The following is a 14,032-nucleotide window of genomic DNA, read 5'->3' as shown; positions in this document are numbered from 1 at the left end:
CACTCTTGCATAGCAATTGTCTTTCCTTCGTTATCATCGTCGTCTCTGCATTATCGTTGTGCTCCCGACATCATCTCAAGTGTGGGGTTCCACCTGAACTTCTCGACGTTGCCGGAAGTCACGCTGCTGCTGTCGCCCAAACATAAACAAACGCCACATGTGCCTTTTCACACGCCTCGACGTCGTTTTCATGTTTGCCATGGTTATATTGCATATCCTGCAGTCCTGAGTTAAGTAATTAGTAGCTAAGGCTTACTATGCCATTGTTTAATAAGGATTTACATAAATATATCCACAATAACATATGCATTACCTTCCAGTGACTTGATAAATATTGGAGCTGGTAGCCACTCCACACACACAGTTTCCCCTGAGTCATTTCAACATTTCCTGCTTCCTACAGTAATTCCATTGTGTATTAATTGTGTTACTAGAGTGTTGTTAATAAATTCAAAGTTCATAGAAGTAAGAAATAATTGTTTTTCTAGCAGTTAAGGACTTGCACAATAGAAAATTTTTGATAATTCTCCAGACCTTAATTTGAAATTTATTCTTTCAGTATTTTACATTAAAATGTTACCATAGCATGTTGCACAGATACCTTTGTCTAGTTTTACAAGTTTGTTTGTGCTAAACCCATATTTCCTGCATTGTCACATGTTGAGTGTGGAATTATTTTTATGAAAATTGCAATTGCACTTTCCAGTTTTATACTCTAATTAGCTGTGCTTAGTCTGGATTAAATTTGCTAGCCTGTGCTTAGCCTGGACACAACTCTAATTCCAGCCATATTCATACCAGATTGCTAATTTAATTCACAATTTTCCTTGTTTTACAATTATTTTATTGCCTAAGTACAATTTGTAATTTTATTTTTGACATTTCCTTACTTGACCCAAGTTTGATATTTTGAGTGTTTTTATTTTTGTGCATTTTATTCTTCATGCCAAGTACGCTTAATTATAATTTGTGATCAAACATCACCTCCTCGGTAGTGACAATGCCTACCACTGTTCCAACTGCTTCTGACTCAAATGTAGCAATTGCAGTCCAGAGGTCAGCTTATCATATGGCAATTCCACTATTTGCTAGAGAATCTCGATTATTGGAATCATGGTTTAGCAAAGTTAAGGTAAAGGCCAAGGTTTGTTTCTCAGAGCCTTCTGGCGATGATTACTTGGCAATTGCTCGTCCATCTGTTGACACCACCAAAGGAGATGCACATTTTGTAGTTGATGAGAAAGTCATTGTTAGCCTCCAGTCATGGCCAGAATTTAAGGATTTCTTTCACCGGTGCTTTGTTAACAAAGGAGACCTCGACCAATATAGGTTAGTTAAGAAAATTGCCAATGCCACCATGCAGCCTGATGAATCATTTAATTCATTTTGTAGCTGTCTAGATCACTATTTGTATTACTTAGTGACTGCAATTGTTAGTTCATCATGGGTGGATAATAACAAATTACTGACCCCAGTAGCAATAGCTAAAATGATAGCATTTGGGATTTTAATGCATTTTGCCCCAAAATGAGCATACTAAACCTATCCGAAAACAACAAAATTTTGGATCTCAACACGAAATTGGGCATGTGTTTGAAACCTTAAATAATGCAGCAGACAAGTTGGCTCCCCAAAGTGCTCAACTGTTGCCATCCTCTGATACTGTGAATGTAGTAACAAGCTCTTAGCATCCTCCCACAAACTCTTGGTTGCAGAACTGCATCAATGGTCGTAGCCCGCAGTGAAATTCTCCTCCCCATTAGTTGCCGAGATGCCATAGCCCTCAACCATCCACTCCCTTATGTTGGCATTATGGTAAGACTAACCACCTCACAAGGGTCTTTTGGTCCCCTCTTAGATCATCATCCCCTAGACAATTCCCTCGGTCTCCTCGTCAGTCTAATAACTCTAGGCTTCCATATTGCAATTATCATAAACAAGTTGGTCACCACACTGCATAGTGTAGAGCTCGGCAAAGAACATCCCCTACCTCGTAGCTCTCACGGTCAGTCTTAGCGAGGCGCACAGCATCCAAAACATTATCAGAATGTCTTGGATGAACATCATCATCATCAGAGCGCTTTGCCCTAGGTCAGACCCCACGCTGATCCGGTGCATTATACTGGTAAGAGACGGGAGGCCTCTTAAGGAAAGTGCAACCCTCTAGACAAGACTCTCTTGCACCCAGTACTACCGGGTGGATAAACATTGGGCAGCAACGACAAGAGCTACCATGATCAACCAGATCAAGGTACGATTTCGAGAGGACCGGACCCTTACCCGGTCAGAGATCTCTGACTTGATCAACATAAAAACCAGTGTTGCACCACTGGACGTAGTCGTCGATGATGAAGGCCCTCAACTGCTGTTCAGCAGTGACGCAGCCGTCCAGGGTCTATTTGACCCCAAAAACCTTACTGCTCTTAAGGAGGCGCACATGATCCTCACCCCACCACGACATTACCTCGCAGCCAGGACGGTGTTTGTCCGGAGAGTTAGCTCCCTACTCTCAGAAAAAGTTACCACCGACGTCGCTACAAGCATAAATGGACAGAACCCTTCCTTGACTGCTGTCACTGTACAGTTTATTCCTGTGCAGGACAGCCACCTCTCCACAATGAAGGTCACCTTCACATCGCCTTGGGAAGCTACCTTTGCTACTACCAACAGCTTCCGGTGCTTTGGCATAGCTTGCACTCCCCGACAGATCAGCAGGAACACTACTACCAGCTTCGACAATGCTATAAGTGCTATAGCTACGAGCAATTCACGAAAAAGTGTTCGTCTTCAGCCCAACAGTGCAGTTAGTGTGCTGAGAATCACCACTTCAAAAGAATCACCAACAACTTCCTTCGATGCCGTCTCTGCCATGGTGACTACACTGCCGTCACTGTTGAGTGCCCCCGAAGATGTGCAGAAATTCAGATGATGTCCGAAGTCAGGCAGGCCAACACCACTCGCCGTGCACCATCAACATTCAACGTGCAGGCCGCCAACTTTCCTGAGCTTCCAGGTGGGGGCGGAGCTTCTGCACAGCCTGCAAGTCAATGGGGGCCACACTCTCTGTCTTCCAACTGATCTTCGAATCAGCCGCAACAGTCACAACCTCTCTCTGGCCAATCAACAAAGCAGCCTTCACCACACCAGTTGCCGTCCCCCAACGTCGATCATAGTACCATCTTCAGACTCATCAGTCTGGTTGAAATGATGGCAGGACCGAACTGCAAGGAATTCGCACGAATTTTAAACATCCTATATGCTGTCAATGGTCTCTCAGCATTTAATGTTCCTGAGGAACTCTTCACAACCACAGGTTCCAGCCACTGCCACCGCTACTACTTCAGCCTCTGACATCACCATCTCTCCAGCTGCACTGTCAGATCTCCTGTCTGCTGACGCCCACCCTCTGCAACCTGTTATAGCTACGGTTCCTACTTTACCTCTGCAAACAGACCTCAACCTGTCTTCTGATAACGACTCTACTGCCTCTGTCGACATTAAAACACACTCACCACCCCCAGACTCAGCGGTTATTGATTCTCCAGCAGTAATTAAATTGTATCAGCAACGTGGCAACACTACATATCGATCTCCTGCATTCAGACGGGACATCAGCCGTATATATAACACGAGGTTTGAAGAATACGTGCAGCGTATTCCAGGAACTACTGTGAAGTCCGTGATTGACAACGAAGTAATCTTCGCAGTATGAGATTAATTCACACTGGCAGCCGAACTTTTCCCCAACGACTACGCCGAATACAGAAATAAACATCAAATGACTTCACGAAGCCTGAACAAACAGAAAAAAGAAGAAAGAAGAAAAAGGCATAGCAGCACAAAGGTGCAGAGCTGAGACCTATTGAAGGTAGTAGCCTTCTTTCCACTCTATAGGGAGATGGGAGACCTAATTTTGCTCGTTTATGAGTGGTGGAATCCCTGCAAGCTTCGAAGCAGACCGACGTAGCAGACAGACTACAGAAGAATGAAGACTCCAGGTTCACAGAAGAACGAAGACTTCAGCTTCTTAGAAGGAAGAAGACTCCACATCTCAAGAGAAAAGCAGTCCTCGCTTCGCCGACCCTGACTCGAGACCCTGCCTCCTAGCCTCAGCCAGCCTAGTGTTTAAGAGCCTCATTTTTCCGCCATGCAGCTGGGTTTAGCCACTGGCTCTGTCTCTCCAACTTCGACATTTCCTCTCACCAGGCTACTCTCCAACTATACCCACTTCAAAGCTCACCCGGAGGGTATCTTGTCCTGTATTTAATTAATTCATTCATTCATCATTATCAGAACTCGCGAAAATACAACACCCAGGCCAGCTATAAGAATATGTCAAATTATAATACTCGGTCACAGAATGCTGGAGCTCAGAATGTTGAGTCCATGTCATCGGGAGTCCCTCGAAGGCATTCGTTAACAAATTCAAGTTATCCAGTCCTAGTGCCCTCCCTGTGTACTCAGTAGCTACCCTAAATAGATATATGGACACTTGACAGAGGAAGATACTGACTCTCAACCAGTTGTGGATGTTGATGGAACCACAGTGAATTTGATCCAGATGAAACACAGACTTCCTAGGCAACATAAGTCATAAGTAGTAATTTGTCCAGTCTCAAGTGATGGTCCTCTCATATCAGCCATTGTACATAGTAGAATTTTAATAGTTTTCATTGACTCAGGTGCAAAAATTAATATTGTCAAGCCTTCGGCTCTTAGAGATATTGCAAGTAAGCACCCTGTTCCAATAAAAAAGTCACCCATACCTTTTATAAAGGGTGTTTCAGGAAATACAGTAAAAGTTCTGGGGATAATTAACCTACTCAAGTTAAAAGATATCACACTGCCTTTAACATGCTAAGTTGTTGACATTTATCCATTTTCCTGGTGACATTCTCTTATGTTTGTACACCATGACTGATGAAATAAATTTTGCTTTGTTTCCTCATAGTTGGAACATTAGTATCAAAGACCACGCCATTCCCTTGTGTAGCATGTATCGACATGCCCATGAGTTCAACCTTCAATCAGATTACGTTAATTTTGTCGACACCCGACTTGCTAGCATAGGTTTGTCAGATCCTTGTCACAGAATAATACCCAAGAAAACTAGCACTCGACTGAAGCATTGTAGTTGTGCAGTTATTCAGGATAGTGAGTATCGAGACTTCCTGGAGGGGGACGCCCTGGCGGATTCTTGTTGTCATGCTCGCCTAGCAGCTTCCATCTCTGAAGTCAGAGGTTCCACAGCTACTGACACTGTGCTGGTTAGGCCCCATTTAGATTATGCAGTTCAATTATGGTCGCCGTACTATAGAACGGATATAAATTTATTAAAGCGCGTCCAGCGTAGGATGACAAAGTTAATCCCGCATATTAGAGACATGTCATATGGAGGAAGACTGCTGTCATTGTCATTATCGGATGTCATTGAAGAAAGTGAAATGTGTAAAGAGATTGGTACGTTTGTTGATGCAGGATGGCAGAGTTACATTGTATGTTGCAAACACTAGTAATGCGGACATCTATCTCCAGTCTGGCACCCATGGTGTAGATTTTGCCCATTATTTGTTACCGGTACGAGTGGTGGACGATGTCTCCATGGAACATACTGTGTGTACACTCACACCAGGAGAACATGGAACTCAGCAAGAGGTACAAGTGCAACACCTCAGTCCTACTGATTTCCCTGACTCCATAGTTTAACTTTTGGAAATTTTGACTAAAAATAGAGGCGTTGTAGCTCTACCAAGAGAAAAGTTAGGTCTCACTCCTCTTATTACACATAAAATCCCCCTTGAACAAAGAACTATGCCTATTTATGTTCCTGCATACTGTCTACCCTATTCTCAGAGAGAAAAGGTAATAGACTCATAGAGGAAATGTTACAGAGTAATATAATTGAGTCGAGTAATTCGCCATGGAATGCTCCATTGTTTCTTATACGAAAGCGAGATGGAACATGGAGACATGTAATCGATTATCAGAAGCTTAACAGAGTAACTATACCTGATCGTTTCCCACTCCCAGTCTTAAATGATTTGTTGCAAAGTATAGGTTGAAACAAAGTATTCTCAATGTTAGATTTGTTGCAGGGATTCTGGCAAATCCCACTTGATGAGGACAGTAAGCAGTTGACAGCCTTTAGTACTCCCAGTGATAATTTTTATTTCAAAAGCATGTCATTTCGTTTGCGGCGTAGTCCAATAACCTTTTCAAGGCTCATGACAAATCTATTTGATAGATTGATAGGAAGTACTCTTCTAGTGTACTTTGATCTCATAATTATTCCACAAGATGTTCAGACTCACTTCAAGAACCTTGAGAAAGTATTTGCAAGGCTTGCAGAAGCAATTTTACAAATAAAACTCTCAAAGTGCTCATTTTTAAAGGAAAAGAATAATTTCCTAGGTCATACAGTCACACCTTCAAGCATTACAATGAATGAATAAAAAGTTATTGCTGCCTGTGATTTTCCAATGCCTCATACTGCAGAAGCTGTGAGACAGTTCACAGGACTTGTAGGACTTTATTGTTCATTTATTGCTGTATTCTCTATTATAGCTGCTCCACTTTAAAAGTTGCAAAGAAATGATGAGCTCTTTGTTTGGGGAGATGTCCAAGGGCAGGCATTCAAAAAACTCAAAGCAGCATTGATCTCATCACCTGTCCTTAGGTATCCAGAGTTTTCTAAACCTTTTACGCTGGTCACAGATGCTAATAACATATGCTTAGGTGCTGCATTACTTCAAACAGAAGGTCACAGAGATCACGCAATAGTTTATGCAAGCCGTACGTTATCTAAAGAAAAGAAAAATTATAGTGCAGCAGAATGTGAAGATTGAGCAGTTGTATGGGCTCTTGAACATTTTGGGGATTCAATTTATAATTACCCAGTTCATGTTCTTACAGATCACCAACCATTAATTCCTTTGTTCAAGAATAACAACCCTGTTGGAAAGATTGCAAGATATTTGTTCACAATTCAAGAGTTTAGTCCCACATTTGGTTATATTCCAGGAAAGCAAAATGTTGTAGCTGATGCATTTTCTCGACACGTAGCTGCAATTCAGTTAAATTACCTGTGTTAGATGGTACAGTAGTCTAGACGGAACTGAGACAAGATCCCATGTAGGCACCCGCCATTAGGTTTTTGACAAGCAAGATACTCGCCCGATTCACAAACCTCCAGTACCATTGAAAGAGTTAGTGATGTTAGACAATTTACTGTGTAGAGTAGTAAATTTAGGGACAGCCCCGAGGAAGTGTTGTCAGTTAATTGTTCCAGCTGTATTAGTACCAACTATGTTAAAGATTATCCATGATGCTCCTGCACGTGCACATCCAGGAAATGATTGTTCACTCCAGCAAGGTCACTTTTAGTATTTTTGGCCCAAAATGGCTAAGGAGATTGCTCATTATGTTGACAGATATTTAACCTGCTGACAGCACAAGGAACATGTAGTGGGACCTAACAATTCATGTGTACCCAGCGACTAAAGCTCCTTGGGAAAGAGTTTCAATAGACTAGTTGACAAATTTTGTGGAAACAGAAAATGGAAACAAACACTTGCTTGTAATGGTTAATAATTTTTTCATAGTATAGCAAACTAGTTCCAATCCAATCAAATGGCAGAAACAATAGCCAGTGCATTCCATGATCAAATAATTTGTAGATATAGTATGCGTAAAGTAATTATTTCAGATAATGGTCCAGAGTTCAGTAATAGTATCTAAACTCTCTTGTGTGATTTATATAACATTAAAAAATGGAGTATTTTGCCATATCATCCAGAAAGTAATGGGTTAGCAGAGCGTACTAACAGGAAAATTTTAGATGCCTTGAGAGTCAAGTTAAATTCTGATAACAATAATTGGGATGAGATCATACCTTTAACTCAGTGTGCCTAAATTCTTCAATTAATGCTTGTACAGGTGACACTCCTTATGCTATTCTTTATGGTACAGATAAGATCCTTCCTAATGAAATGACTAATGTATCCCCCTACTCCTCTGTATAATATAGATGGCTTTGGTCAAGTAAAGCTTAGTCAAATGCCACTAGTCTTCAAGAAAATACGAGAACAATTGTCCAAGGCAACAGCCAAGTACTCTCGAGCAAGGAATGCACGAGCTAAGTCCAGTAACATAACTGTCGGATCTGAAGTAATGGTATTTAACCAACACAGGTCTAGCCCTATGTACAAGCTAACTAAGAAATTTTTGGGTCCATATAAAGTAATAGAGCTTGTCAAAGGTAACAAGTACAAACTAAAGAATTTATTAACAGGAGTCTAACTTCATTTGGTTTAAATGAACATTTAGACCAAATGAAGTTAGCTAACATGACGGCTGACGAGACTGATAAGGAAGATGACTGTAACGGGGGTCCGCCTTTAACCTCTACTTACTAGTTGAATGGTGGTCGTTATTAATTTAATGTATACAGAAACCAGAGTTCTACTAGCCAAGTACTCTCGAGCAAGGAATGCACGAGCTAAGTCCAGTAACATAACTGTCGGATCTGAAGTAATGGTATTTAACCAACACAGGTCTAGCCCTATGTACAAGCTAACTAAGAAATTTTTGGGTCCATATAAAGTAATAGAGCTTGTCAAAGGTAACAAGTACAAACTAAAGAATTTATTAACAGGAGTCTAACTTCATTTGGTCTAAATGAACATTTAGACCAAATGAAGTTAGCTAACATGACGGCTGACGAGACTGATAAGGAAGATGACTGTAACGGGGGTCCGCCTTTAACCTCTACTTACTAGTTGAATGGTGGTCGTTATTAATTTAATGTATACAGAAACCAGAGTTCTACTGTGTAACCTTCGGTTCACCTCCAAACGTTTGACTGTTTAGATGTCAGGACTAGAGGATACTGTACCCTTCTATGTTACACTGCAAACTCTGAATTACACCGCCACCACCTGCTAACCCACTGAGTAATTCCCTCAAACTGACGGTGAAGCAGGATACCGTCAATTAGATATAAACCCCCGAAAATGGATCCACAGTTATCGTAAAAGGAGGGATTAGATTTACGTTAAGTGTGGAAATTAAATTAAAGTAAAAAGGAGTTTCTTAGGTATTAAATAAATGCTTGCAAGCTTGCAGAGGATGCTTAGTCTCAAGCATAGGGCTTGAGACCATCAACAGGAAGTACAAAATACACGTTGGGGGAAATTCTATTAAACACCATAAATTCTATAAACGATTTATTAACCCCAAGATTATTCATAAAAATAAAATTATATAAAACCCTGTCGAAACACTTCCGAAGTGAATATTTTCCTAACTGAAGCAATTGGTATTTAACTACAACAATTAATGTGGATTCTACACTGTACTAAAAACCCAGACACAGATACCTTAAAATATACAGCCCGGCCTCGATGGTCTACCCGGCTCCAGAGGGAGAGATGTTGCTCCCAGTTGACCGCAAAGCCCACACTGACCTTCCCATGTCTGGTTGCAACCTGCTCTTGCACAAGACAGCACATATATGACTTATTGCTTATAGTCACTATTTCGCTTATAAATAAGTACATATGTGACATATTCAAAGCCATATTTTTTTCAAGGCACTAACTTATTCTCTCAGTTTTATTAAACACTAGAGATTTTATACACAATTTGACAATATCCTGAATTACTTTACAATTTATTTAAATATTTTAGTTTTGTTTTATTATTTTTTATAAAACTGTAATATCAATATAGGTATAGGTTCAGTACTAATTATAATATGTTAACATACTAAGAAGGTTAGGTTAGGTCGTGGTTTTCTATTCAGCTTTTCAAGGTAAACTCAAATATTCACAATAAATTAGTATGTCACATATGCACTTTTCATAAGCCGGATATTGATTATAAGCAAGTGCGAGAACGAGTTGCTGTTCAAGCTCTGACTGACCTAGGTCCCCAGGACTTTATGTGACTGGAAACTCACACCCCAGAAGTGACTCGAACCCATACTGCCAGGAGCAACGCAAATGGTATCTACAGGACGCCTTAATCCGCTTGACCATCACGACCGGACAAAAGGGAGTGACAGCCGAAGCTATTTGAACCACTTCCTTGCCGACACTCGGATGGTAATCTTGGGCATGGCATTTTATCAAATCACCTCATTCTTTGGGGCACACTTGAGGAACAGAAATGAGAACAAGCCTCAATGGTCCCCAGGACTATATGCAACTGAAAATGCACACCCCAGAAATGACTCGAACCCATACTGCCAGGAGCACAATGCAACTGGTGTGTACAGGACACCTTATCCACTCGACCATCTCGACCGGACAAAAGATGATGGTGGCCGAGTCTAATTCCCCATTATCCAGCCATCACTCTGATCGTAATCTTGGGCATGGTATTTTATCAAATCATCTTATTCTTTTGAGTACACGTGAGGAATACAAATGCGAACAAGCCTGAATGGTCCCCAGGCATATATACAACTGAAAACTCACATCCCAGAAGTGACTCAAACCCATACTGCTAGGAGCACCCTGCAACTGGTGTACATGACGCCTTAACCACTATATTAAGGGGTCCGACGACACTCTGATGGTAAGATCAGTCATTAGAAAATGAAGCTGCATCCCTCTCACAGGTGCTAAATAGTTTTTTTTTATATAAGGTAAATTTCAACTATTTTACAAAACACGCAGGCAAACACACACACACACGAACACACGCCCGCAAGCCCGCACTCATGCACACACGTTCATGCAAAAACACCTGTGTAGGGGGCCTTTGGCTAAGTCAACAACACTCGGGGCTCGTAATCCTAGGAACCGGGGATCGATCCCTGGCGATAATGGAAACAAATGGGCATAGTTTCTTTCATCCTGATGACCCTGTTACCTAACAGTCTATATGTACCTGAGAGTTAGACAGCTATAGCAAGCAGCTTCATGTGTGTGTGTGTGTATTCACCTAATTGTGCTTGCGGGGGTTGCGCTCCGGCTCTTTGGTCCCGCCTCTCAACCGTCAATGAACAGATGTATAGGTTCCTGAGCTTATTGGACTTTATCATATCTACGCTTGAAACTGTGTATGGAGACCGCCTCCACCACATCACTTCCTAATGCATTCCATTTGTCAACCACTCTGACACTAAAAAAGTTCTTTCTAATATCTCTGTGGCTCATTTGGGAACTCAGTTTCCAACTGTGTCCCCTAGTGCGTGTGCCCCTTGTGTTAAATAGCCTGTCTTTATCTACCCTATCAATTCCCTTGAGAATCTTGAATGTGGTGATCATGTCCCCCCTATCTCTTCTGTCTTCCATCGAAGTGAGGTTTCATTCCCGTATTCTCTCCTCGTAGCTCATACCTCTCAGCTCGGGTACTAGTGTGGTGGCAAACCTTTGAACCTTTTCCAGTTTAGTCTTGTCCTTCACTAGATATGAACACCATACTGGGGCTGCATACTCCAGGATTGGCCTGACATATGTGGTATACAAAGTTCTAAATGATTACTTACACAAGTTTCTGAATGTCGTTCTTATGTTGGCCAGCCTGGCATATGTCGCTGATGTTATTCTCTTGACATCGGCTGCAGGAGACAGGTCTGGCGTGATGTCAACCTCCAAGTCTTTTTCCTCTCTCTGACTCTTGAAGAATTTCATCTCCCAGATGATACCTAGTATCTGGCCTCCTGCTCCCTACACCTATCTTCATTACATTACATTTGCATGGGTTAAACTCTAACAACAATTTGTTCGACCATTCCTTCAGCTTGTCTAGGTCTTCTCGAAGCCTCAAGCAATCCTCCTCTGTCTTAATCCTTCTCATAATTTTGGAATCGTTAGTAAACATTGAGATAAATGAATCGATACCCTCCGGGAGATCATTTACATATATCAGAAACAAGATAAGACCGAGTACAGAGCCCTGTGGGACTACACTGGTGACTTCACGCCAATCGGAGGTCTCACCCCTCACCGTAACTCTCTGATTTCTATTGCTTAGGCACTGGAGCACCTTACCAGCTACACCTGCCTGTCTCTCCAGCTTATGTACCAGCCTCTTATGCGGTACTGTGTCAAAGGCTTTCCGACAATCCAAGAAAATACAGTCTGCCCAGCCTTCACTTTCTTGCCTAATCTTTGTCACCTGGTCGTAGAATTCTATTAAGCCAGTCAGGCAAGATTTACCCTCCCTGAACCCATGTTGGCGATTTGTTACGAAGTCCCTTCTCTCCAGATGTGTTACCAGGTTTTTTCTCATGATCTTCTCTATCACCTTGCATGGTATACAAGTCAAGGACACTCGCCTGTAGTTCAGTGCCTCCTGCCTGTCGCCCTTTTTTGTATATTGGGACCACATTTGCTGTCTTCCATATTTCTGGTAGGTGTCCCATCTCCAATGACCTACTATACACTATGGAGAGTGGCAAGCAAAGTGCCTCAGCACACTCTTTCAGTACCCATGGTGAGATCCCATCTGGACCAGGAGCCTTTCTAACATCCAGATCCAGCAGGTTTCTCTTGACCTCCTCTCTCATAATTTCGAACCCTTCCATGGCCGCCTGGTTTACTGCCTGGGATGAACCTGTTTACTGCCTCCTGACACTTTTGGGTGACATAGTCCATCATATCGTGTACAGACTCAGCTCTGAGGTTTGTGTCCCAAGGTATTACCCTTAGGAAACTTCTCATCTCCTCATAGTTCCGCTTTCTTTATGCCACCCTTTTGTTTCCTAGTTCTGTTTTGAGTGAGATAATTCCTAGCTCTACCAGGTACTCAAAGTTTAATACACTGAGGTCAGTCATTCCCAAGGGTGCTTCCATCTTAACTTCCCTTATATCCCACTCATTTAGGGTAAATATCAGATCAAGCATTGCTGGTTCATCTTCTCCTCTCATTCTTGTTGGTTCCTTGATGTGCTGGCTTAGAAAGTGTCTTGTTACCACGTCCAGCAGCTTAGCTCTCCATATTTCTGGTCCTCCATGCGGATCTGTTCTCCCAATCTATCTTCCCATGGTTGAAGTTTCCCATGATTAGTAGTCCAGATCCATTCCTGTTGGTAACAGAAGCTGCTCTCTCTATTATGTTAATGGTGGCCATGTTGTTTCTATCATATTCCTGTCTGTGTCTTCTGTCATTTGGTGGTAGATTATATATGACTACGACTGTAATTTTTTGTCCTCCAGTTGTTATGGTACCTGTTATGTAGTCACTGTAACCTTCACAGCCCTGAATACCCATCTCTTCAAAATCTCAGTCTTTTCTTACCAGCAGAGCTACACCACCACTGCCTCTTCCTTCTCTCTCTTTCCTCATAATATAATAGTGCTGTGGGAACACTTCATTTGATATTGTTTTCGTTAGCTTTCTTTCTGTGAGTGCTATTATGTCTGGGTTTTCTTCAAGTATCCATTCTCCAAGTTGATTTGCTTTATTTGTAATTCCATCTATGTTAGTGTATATTGCCTTGAGGCTCACTTTCTTCTGTCCCTTCTCAAATCGCCTACTTGGTGAGTGTTCTGCTGATGGGGGAAGCTGTTCCATGGGTGTGAGAATTTGTGAGGTGAATAACAGGGTCTCAAAGGATACTGGGGTGAGGGGCGGGGGCATACAATTCTTCTGCAAATTTTGTATGTGGTGATCATGTCTCTCCAAGCTCTTCTTTCTTCCAGCGACGTGAAGTGCATTTCACGCAGATTTATCTCGTAACTCATGCCTCTTAGTTCTGGGATTAGCATAGTTGCATACCTATTGAATTTTTTCCAGTTTGGTCTTGTGTTGACAAGGTACGGATCCATGCTGGGGTCGCATAATCACGGTTTGTCTTTTCATACGTGATTCTGACAGATTCCTTACACTGTATGTGTGTATTCGCCTAGTTGTATTCACATAGTTGTGCTTGCGGAGGTTGAGCTCTGCTCTTCCGGCCTGCCTCTCAACTGTAAATAAATCACCGTTACTAACTACTAACTAATTTTATTTTATTTTGTTATTTTATTTCACACACACACACACACACACACACACACACACACACACACACACACACACA

The sequence above is a fragment of the Procambarus clarkii genome, unplaced genomic scaffold (genome assembly GCF_040958095.1).
Source record: "Procambarus clarkii isolate CNS0578487 unplaced genomic scaffold, FALCON_Pclarkii_2.0 HiC_scaffold_99, whole genome shotgun sequence".
Classification (NCBI taxonomy): domain Eukaryota; kingdom Metazoa; phylum Arthropoda; class Malacostraca; order Decapoda; family Cambaridae; genus Procambarus; species Procambarus clarkii.
Note: the sequence above shows the minus strand (reverse complement) of the source record.